At 42.9% G+C, this 10,000-nt stretch overlaps 1 protein-coding gene across 3 annotated transcripts in view; it reads right to left on the minus strand.

Annotated features, from left to right (window-relative positions):
- LOC146479490 (uncharacterized) overlaps positions 1-10,000 on the minus strand; it is a 25,942-nt gene that overhangs the window by 6,905 nt on the left and 9,037 nt on the right. For 2 of the 3 annotated variants that reach the window (XM_085110212.1, XM_085110211.1), the window contains exons 1-2: positions 2,644-2,705; positions 2,266-2,546 (exon numbers count right to left, since the gene is read on the minus strand). The exons of the other annotated variant lie outside the window; for it this stretch is intronic. The gene's annotated coding sequence lies outside the window, so the exon portion shown is untranslated. Of the gene's footprint in view, positions 1-2,265; positions 2,547-2,643; positions 2,706-10,000 lie in introns of those variants that run through there. 3 annotated transcript variants of the gene reach the window in all.

The following is a 10,000-nucleotide window of genomic DNA, read 5'->3' on the forward strand; positions in this document are numbered from 1 at the left end:
AAACAAACGCAAACGTTAAAATATAAGCCGTCCTAACCGACCTAACGATGATCTCTTAACTAAACAAACCGGGTGGTGAACTGAACAAAAACTTCTGTGTGGAACCAAAAAGCTGTTAAGGGTTGAACGATCCCGAAACCCAAAGAAAAGATCGCTTAGAGACAAACAGCCCCGGAGCCGCGCGGACAGAAATCGTAAATACGAAAGCAAAAAGAGGGTCAGCCCTTGACTGATACAGCCTAAGGTGAAACACTAAGAAAGCTAAAATTTCAAACGAAATTCTTTCCAAAAACGTAGGCGGGGTCTGAATACCTGAGGGTCTAGGACCAAACGCACAAAAACCTATAAAACAGCTGGGTCCCGGAACCACGAAACCGTACCCTAAGGAAACAGGTTCCGAACGTCTAACAATAAACACAAAACTGTGTTTCTGAGGCCAAAGGATGGTCCCGTACGGTAAACAACAAACCCTGAGACTGGCCCCCGGAGCTAATAACGGTCCCCGGACCATAATAACAAACCGCTTACAAAGCTGGCTCCCAGAGCAAAAAATACGGTCCCGGACCGAAAAGACTAAACTCCTTTAAAGCCGGCTCCCGGAGCCAAAACGGTCCCGGACCGTTAATAAGAAACTCCTTTCAAATCTGGCTCCCGGAGCCAAAAACGGTCCCGGACCGTTAATAACAAACTCCTTTCAAAACTGGCTCCCGGAGCTAAAGACGGTTGCGTACCGTTAATAAGAAACTCCTTTCAAAACTGGCTCCCGGAGCCAAAACGGTCCCGGACCGTTAATAACAAACTCCTTTAAAAACTAGGCTGCCGGAGCTAAAAACGGTCCCGGACCGTTAATAAGAAACTCCTTTCAAAACTGGCTCCCGGAGCCAAAGCGGTCCCGGACCGTTAATAACAAAACTCCTTTCAAAACTGGCTCCCGGAGCTAAAAACCGTCCCGGACCGTTAATAAGAAACTCCTTTCAAATCTGGCTCCCGGAGCCAAAACGGTCCCGGACCGTTAATAACAATCTTCTTACAAAAACTGGCTCCCGGAGCCAAAAACGGTCCCGGACCGTTAATAAACAAACTTCTTTGAAATCTGGCTCCCGGACCGTTAGTAACAATCTTCTTACAAAACTGTCTCCCGGAGCCAAAACGGTCCCGGACCGTTAATAAGAAACTACTTTCAAATCTGGCTCCCGGAGCCAAAAACGGTCCCGGACCGTTAATAACAATCTTCTTACAAAACTGGCTCCTGGAGCCAAAACGGTCCCGGACCGTTAATAGCAAACTTCTTTGAAATCTGGCTCCCGGAGCCAAAACGGTCCCGGACCGTTAACAACAAACTTCTTTAAAATCTGGCTCCCGGACCGTAATCAATAAAAAATACATTACAACCTGGCTCCTGGAGCCAAAAACCTAAGATATGCAACGGATTAAGAGCGGTTTCCGAAACGAGAGATAAAGTATGGGCTCCCGGAGCCCGGAAAACAAAACAGGCACAAACTGAAAACATAACTTAACAATACCAGAATAAAGGTCTACTCCTAAAGGTAAAACCTACGAACATAAAAAGGTCCTAAGAACTTGTAGAGATAACACCAGAGAAAACACAAGAAACAAGGGAACGAACGGTGACAAACAAGCATACCCAAGGGACACGTGGCACGAAAAAACCACCCAGATAACGAAACCGGCGAAAACAGGTAAGAATACCAAACTAACTGAGACGCCAAAGAAAAAACTATGATAAGATGGCCTACGACAGAAGACTAGCATACGAAAACAAGCCGAAACACGTACCACGAAGCGGAAGAGACAGAAAAAATACCTGATTAGGTTCCACCACGGGTTCTGCTGCCGGTCTTGGCGCAGGTTCCGCCGGAGGTTCTGGAGGCGGTTCTGGTGCTGGTGGCAACGCAGGTAAATCGCCCACCGGCTCCGCCATGAAGAAGGAAACCACAGTTCAAGCGAAGAAAAGAAAAAAAAAAAAAACGGGCTGGTGTTGGTTGACCGACTAGAAAAAACGAAACTCGGCCGTTCGTTTCGGCGGACGGCGCTGTGACAGAGTAAAATCAAAGCCACATGGCCTAGCTTATTAATAAGTAAAGCCTGAAATGCACTAATGCCATCCCCAGGGCCACGGAGCAATTTGAAAGGTCGTTTCATGATGCGCTAATTAATTATTCAGTGAGAATAGTAGTGATGTCTTTATATTTGTTTTTAATCTGAGAGTACAGAAAATCGAGAAAATTTAGTTAAAGTACCCACCTCGTCAACTTATTCAAATGGTACGAAGTAATCCCTAGGTCTGCTTTCATGGCATTTGCCTGGCCCTCTGGGATGTTAAGAACAAGTTCTTTTCCCAGAGCATAATGTAAAATTTGCTTTCTTTCCTCTTTGCTCTTTCGTTTTAGGGTGTGTACCATATGCACATCCATCTGATTACTGCTTATGGTGTTGGCAACTGTCTTGGTTTACTTGAGCCGTTGTCTGGTGGTTACTTCATTAGATGGTTGTTGTGCTATTGGTACATGCACTACACTTTGGGGCTCAGACAAAGTAAGAAGTCAAATGAGACCACTGGGGAAAGGGACTGGCTATTACACAAGTTGTAAATTGAATTTCAAATGAATCATATTAAAATACCTTCCCACCAGTCTTGAAGAGCACAGTTTTTCCATCTTCTGAGTCCCTTAACTCCTTTTTTTGTGGCAGTACATACTTCTCCACTTTAGGTGAAAATTTTCCTGTTTGGGGATCCTTAAGAATTTGCTGTGGCACCTGGGCTGGTTGGGGGGCACCACGGACTGTTGGCAAGTTGTAGCAATGACTCATGAAGTCGTATCACCACAGACATGTTTATCACTATGCTCGTAGTTGACAGGGTATCCACAATTCTTACACATGAATTTTTGTTCGGAGATTAACTTCAGCTCCAGTTGAGTGGGTTTTGTTAGGAAGCCAATATTTTCTTTGCAAACTGGGCATGAGCCTCTCTGACCACTGTCAATCACATCTTTTATGTATATTCCACACAATAATGGTGTTGGCTGGTGGTTTCCACCGGTTTCTCTAAGATTTGAATGCACACTGGGCAAAACTAGCCTTCTCTATAGTCTTCCAGAAAGGAAAATCTCTGAAAAATTATCACAGTGAAGGGAGGGCATATCTTTTGTCAGAGCATCAAGATCTTGGAGGTCTCGAGGTGGATTCAGAAGTGCGTTCGAAGGACCGGCTTAATCAGGTTTTCTTCTAATCTTCCTAGGTCTTCACCCTTTTTTAATTTCTGCTGCACGAGTACAGATGCTGTGGTTTTTTTCATGTGTCACGCACTGCTCATACTAATTTCTTTCAGAGTTGCCATACAATACAAACAAGTTAAGACGTCTACATTATTGCAGGTAATTCCGAAAATTGGCAGAGCTAATCTTTGATGCGGCCTGCCACCATGGCGCCATATGCTAATGCTACAAAAGCTTTCATTTCTCCTTTTGTCACAGGATGATGTGGCATTTTGTGTTTATCAAGGTTTGAAGCTTTCTGTTGATCATAGTAACGGTTGGTTTCACAAACTATCATATCCCATATTTTCTCACTGAATAAATGTTCAAAATATACTTTCTCTTTAGTCTCATTTGGAAACCTACTTGTGGTGGAACTTCGGATGGAACTTTGTGTTCGTTTCTTCCCTCGTAAATCCTAATTTTCCTTTTCAATAACGTATTTGTCAAGTTTGTGGTAAAATATCTTCACCCCATATGAAAGTTTGGTCACGCCATTTGTTTATGATACTTTTGGCACCAAAACCTCCACTTTTCTGACTTTTCTTCGACTCTTTTGAGCTCGCCACACAGAGACCCAATCTCTTTTCGAAAGGCATTTATATTTGAGTTGTTCACAACCACACTGCCAATGCCCATTTTTTGAGAGGTTTTCTCCACGATTGCAGCGAAGGCAGACTCGCCACTATCCTCTTCATTTAATTTTGGCAATTGTGTAGAGGAGATAGCTGAAAGTTGGATAAAAACGACCGATAAGCAATGAAAATTTAATTCATTATTTCATGTCTGAAAAAAAATCGAGACAGTCGATTTATTTAAGTCGTTATGAATAGCTTACTTGTTAATACTGCATATAACGAAGGGTGACGGATGGCCCGCAAATCCATTATTTTGATCATCCGATCCATCTCCCACAGCATTAACGGATCCGCAGAACAATAATAATAGGAACAGCGGAAGTCCTCCATCTTTAGTAGCGATTTGACCCACCCAAAATAGTAAAAAACAAACCGAATTATATACCAAAATAAAGGAAATTTTTCGATGTATCCGCATTTGTTGGTAAAATTGACATACGAGCATGCATAGAAGACTGTGGACCCATTGTTTTTCGTCTTTAAATATCGCACAAACTTGATTTGTAAGCTTGGGTTTTGACCCCTTTAATCTTAAGATTTTGGTATTTCAAAACGTGTTATACAACAGCTTTAATATTCATTTTTTTAAATTCATTGGTAAAACTGATCGCTGTTAAAATGTTTTTGAGTAATCTTGTAAAATGTTACAAATCTTAGGTGTTCTTGAGTCAGACATTGGCGGGGACGTGATTGCCAGAACTTGATATCAGCTTTTGTTAACACTGAGTTTGATATGGAGCTGGGACGAAGTGCGCGAAGAGCAGAAAACACTCTAAATAAAGCGGACACGAACAACCCAAAAGTCTTGAATCATCAACAAAAGGAGAAACAGGAAGTCTTGCACTGTCATGAAATCATTCAAGTCTCGTACATAAAGTGTCATGATCAAAAACCTCAGAAACGAAACACTCACTCGAGAAAGCACCTTTATCACGAAAATCGATATGGTGAACAAAGGTGCTCAAGGAAATTAGTTTTTTGCTCCAGAGGTAGTAGAACTAGGATACTCTTTCAAGCCCTCGGGGAGTAAAGCTTGTGGGCGTCCTTTCAGCCAGCAGTCGGCGTAAATGTGGCGGAGCCATTTACGTTCGCTGCGGAGAAAATTGTAACGATCTTGTTGAAAAGAGATAATGCTTCTCTGATAATCTTGTCAAAACATAACGGGAACAGTGGCGGAAGAAGAAGTGCTTGCGGCAGTTTGGTTGCCTTAAGATGACCATACAATGTTCGACTTTCTAAATGTAGAAACAAATCGTCCCATTTGAGTAATCCATGTTCGATCTACAACAAAACCACACCATGGAAACTTGATACAGCCTGCCAGTCGTAAAGCTGGGAAAAATACATTAACGAAACCAGATGTTTCAGATGTGAGGAATGTTCCACCTCCAATAAATCTGGGGATAAGAGGATCTGGCCATAACCGGCAACAAATTCTGCGAGCGTAAGCTCTTCATATTTGACGTCGCGGCGGCCGTGAGTAATGCTGAGATAACAATGTGGCCATGACTGAGGATACAGGAGGGTGCTTGTTATCTTGGCCTCTTTCCCAGGCGTGAGAGACTTAACAGCGTGCGCGTCTTGTCCTTTCTACAAAGTGGACTTTCTATCTCGCTGTCTTCACCATGAGAATCACTACTGGATGTGCTGGAGTAAGGTAAGCCAAGCTGAGCAACGTGATGATCAGCTTTCTGGGCGGAGATGGGCCATAGCCCGTAATTCATGCAAAGTTAAGGCTTTTAGACCTAAAGAACATCATCGCCATCAGCAGAAAGCGTGGGTGGAGACAGGTTGGTTCCACCAGCTGCCTTTTTCTTTTCAACCAAGGCTCGGAGGTTCTTGTTATATGCTTTAACCTCATCTAAGCCAGCAGTTAACGTTTTGACCACGCCAAGTAATCAATTCAAAGTAGTTGAATGTTTGAATCGTTCCAAGAAGCGTCTTGTTCTTAGAGGGCGATGTCACCCTCATCTGATAACTCGACAACTTCATCTTGCAGTGGCCCAGAACACTTTTTACCTTATTTTCCGAATGTGTGCTCTGCTTGCAGAAGGTTACAACCTGGACAACGTTTGGGTCGACCTATTGAAAGCAAAAAAAAAACACCACTTGACAAAACAATGGTGGCGCAATGAGAGCTCTAACAAAACTGAAGCCTAAGCAGTAAAGAATAGACTAAAGGTGTGTCTCGTGACGTGTGCAATTAAACCCTTTCACCCAAAGGGAGAACGTTTGTGACCTCTCACGCAAAAACATTCCTTACGGTATCCGTTCAAACCGTCTAACGCACGGTATGTGAACGGACGACAAACGGATAGAGAAGCCATTTAAAACGGATGCTGTGAATGGCTGAACAGCTTCAGAACAATTTCGAACGGTTGAAGTCGAACGGCTGAACGGCTTCAGAAGAATTACGAACGGTTTAAGTCTAACGGTTGAACGGCTAAAGGAAAATTTTGCACGGTTGGGGTCGAAAGGCTGAACGGCTTCAGAAAAATTTTGATCCGTTGAAGTCGAACGGCTGAACGGCTAAAGGAAAATTTCGAACGGTTGAATGGCTGAAGTTTTTAAGGCCAAAGTTAAACGGTTGAAGGGCTGAATAAATTTTTTGAATGAAAAAAGCCCAACGGCTGAACGGCTTTGGAAAATTACAGTTGAATTACAGTTGCATTACATATGAATCACTCGTTGCCATTCAGCTGAATAACAACTACAGCTACTATCAAAAACATTGAAATGAATACTTATGACGGCTCAATCACAGTGTGAAAAAGTTTACTCGGATCGATTCGAAACTCTCTGCCATTTGATGCATTCATGGGATTCAGTCTGTGCGGCACGGTACGGTAAAGGAACTCCATGCAAAGTTCTTAAATCTTGCGATGCAACGCAATGCAAAAGAAAAACTCAACGCAAAATAGATTACAAGTTTCTCATCGATTGTAGAACAAAGCTGAAATTCTCCACTTTGTTTTTCGATGATTATTTGAGTTGGTGCGGTCCGGTTTTTTGCTCCGTCTTTCAAAGCTTATCATTGTTGTCTCTCGGTTTTAAGAGCTATAGCATTTGTTATACATTCATCGCCAATTCCTACTGCTGCTGCCGAGAACCCTAGTTGTTTTAACTGCTTGACCTCATCTCTCATCACTGAAACCAACGGAGAAACCACTATAATGGTTGACAAGGGCTTGACTTCACTCGAACACAAAGCACTCGAGACTCGAGGAAACAGTTGAAATATCAAGCTCTTCCCGTAACCGGTGGGTAGAATGGCGAAAATGTCTTTCCCTCGAGCTAGATTAAGAGGGCACGCTTTTTGCTCCTTCCTGAGTACTTTAACTTGCGAAAAATCTCGAAGACAATTCTCTAAAACTGCATTAAACTCAGTCTCATCAAAACCAGACGCGTGTGACACCCGCCATTTTGACTCTTTCAGATTCTTTTGCGATATCTTTCGTGTGATGTGTGAACTGTCAAAACTGACCAATCAGAGGGTATACCGGCATGAGGTGTGAAAGAAAATGATTACAGGCTCCTCTTCTTTCCCTCTTTTTCTCTCCCCCAGCCCCCCTCGTTTTCGTCCTCTCAAGCTCTCCTTTGCACGTCTCTCCAGGAGCCTGGAACAGGCTAGCTCTTGCTGGAAGTAAAACAACGCATTTGAAGGTCGCCTGCTGGTCTGTTTGCACAACAGTCTGAGAGACATGATTACTGATCTTAAGTATAAACAAGTGATAGCACAACTGATAAAAAGCGCGAGCTAGACTAGATAGAGTGACAATTGGTCACTACTCGAGTCATTTTATACGTTTTCATAGCGTGCAGCAGATCGAAATTCTACAGTTTTTATTAAACAAATTCTCATCAACTTAGCATTATGAATGACACACACGAGTTTGTGTTTGCATTGGTAATGAGCAGATTGACATCTTGCCGACGATGCGTCCATTCCCTCGGGAGATTCCAAGCGCTTGATATTTGCATACTGTCAAACGTCAAAACATTAATAAATTTTTCGGGAAACTAGTTGAATAAACTTGATCCAGAATAAGAAATGTGTATCGATAATCGAATGTTACGTAAGTAAAGATGACTGAGGAGTAAAAAAAGAACGGTGACAATCCATGAAGAGGGGAAACACGCTATATCAGGAACCTTCAAGTGTTTACCAAACTAACTTTAGTCTGTCCGATGTACTCTTAACTGATCACAGTGCGAAGACTACTAATTCTGACAGGATCACGGCTCGAAACATCCCTTCCAAAGGAATTGTAAGCTACGGTTTCAAAACAGATTGCTAACCGTTCGCCACTAACATCCAGTTCGAACGGCTTACAACTTTTTTGTAACGTATAGCTCCAGCCGTTCAAACGGCTCCCAAATTTTTTGGAACGGATAGCTCCAGCCGTTCGAACGGCTCCCAATTTTTTTTTGAATAGATAGCTCAAGCTGTTGAACGGCTCCCAATTTTTTTTGAACGGATGGCTGAAGCCGTTAGAACGGCTCCCAATCTATTTGGAAGAGATAGCTCCTTTTTTTGAACGGGCTGATGAACGGCTTACGAACGGCTATCCGTTCCAAAAGTGCAAACCGTAAGGAATATTTTTGCGTGAGAGGTCACATTTGATACTGAGTAAAGGGTATTTTAATGGGTGAACAGGAAGAATACGGAATGCTGACTTAATGTCTGTTTTAGCCAAGAAAAACCAACCTGCCCTAAAGATTTTTGAAATAGAAATGGCATCACTAATCGTAGCATAATGGAGTGATGAACATTCGTCAGGGATGGAGTCGCTTAGAGAAGAATCATTGGGGTATGATCAAGCGTAAATTAATCTAAATTCATTAGGAGTTTTCTTGGGAGCTAAGCCAATCGGCGAAGTGCAAAAAGTAGGATAAGGGGGAGCCTTGGAAAGTTCCACAACCCTACCAGCGTCTATTTCTTTCATTAATTTTCCTGAAACGATGTCGGGACTCTGCAGTGCACTTTGTAAATTAGCAGACTCAAAAGGAGGTAATTTGCTGATGTAAGAGATTCGAAAACAGTACTGAAACCCATTAGCTAAAAGGGTTTTAAGGGCTGGAGTATAACCGGCTAATAAAGCCTGAAACTGGTCCACTTTTATGGTTATGACTGGTGGGCTAACACTTTCAGTAGTAACTGGAAATCATGATTTTCCAACATTGGAGCGCTGGTGGGTTGATGAGACCTGACATTGGCTTGCAGGATGTTTAGCATGGCATTTAAAACAAACATGCTAATATTGACATACCGTACATTGCCTTTCGGCCTGAAATGTCCATCATGTCCCTTATGGGAAATTGTTGGTGGAGGGACCTTATCTGCACTGATGAATGATTGAGGATTGTCTTGAAAATTTGTCATTGCTTGCAGACATAACTCCCAGTGGATCTGATCCTATGGGTAGCTGTCGGAGTAGTGGAACTGCTTGTCATTACAAAGCCAGTCCGCCGATTCTGAGATAGATCACTCACCACTTCACAATATTTCATTAGCTTTGGGGCATCACCAGCAGCCTTCTCTGAATAAATGGTTCCAAAAGTGTTAAAGGTAGTAAGCCACTGGTCCCTTTTTTTGACAAGTGAGAAGGCTCAAGGTGGGGGTTGACCCGAAGCACCCATAGTGGAGGTCATAGATAGGGAAAACTTTTCATAGGGACGAGCTACTGACAATAACGCCCCAAAATCTATGTATTCATGAGCCCAAATTTTGGGTTTGATTTTAGCACTAACTCTAACACCTAAGTTCATACCTATACCAGTAAATAGCTGGCGGGGTTGATCTCCAGCAGTTAAGGTGGAAAGTTGTGCATTTGTGGATTGTGTACCTGTCTAAGGTTTGTAATCTCCTTTTCTGCCAAATGAGCAACTTGATGGTCTGCTGTTGGGTGGCAGTAAGGGACACTGGCTAGGGGCTTGTGGCCAAGGCATCTTTAATAGCTGCAGAAAAAGCAGCGGCGATCATGATAGTGAGCAGCTGGAGATTTAACTGGCCCATGCCTGAGCCTTGAGGAAGCTGAACTTAGAGCATTGCAGCAGGCTCGGTCTCTTGCAGATCAGATGCAG

The sequence above is a fragment of the Pavona decussata genome, unplaced genomic scaffold (assembly GCF_977016875.1).
Source record: "Pavona decussata unplaced genomic scaffold, jaPavDecu1.1 SCAFFOLD_58, whole genome shotgun sequence".
Lineage (NCBI taxonomy): Eukaryota > Metazoa > Cnidaria > Anthozoa > Scleractinia > Agariciidae > Pavona > Pavona decussata.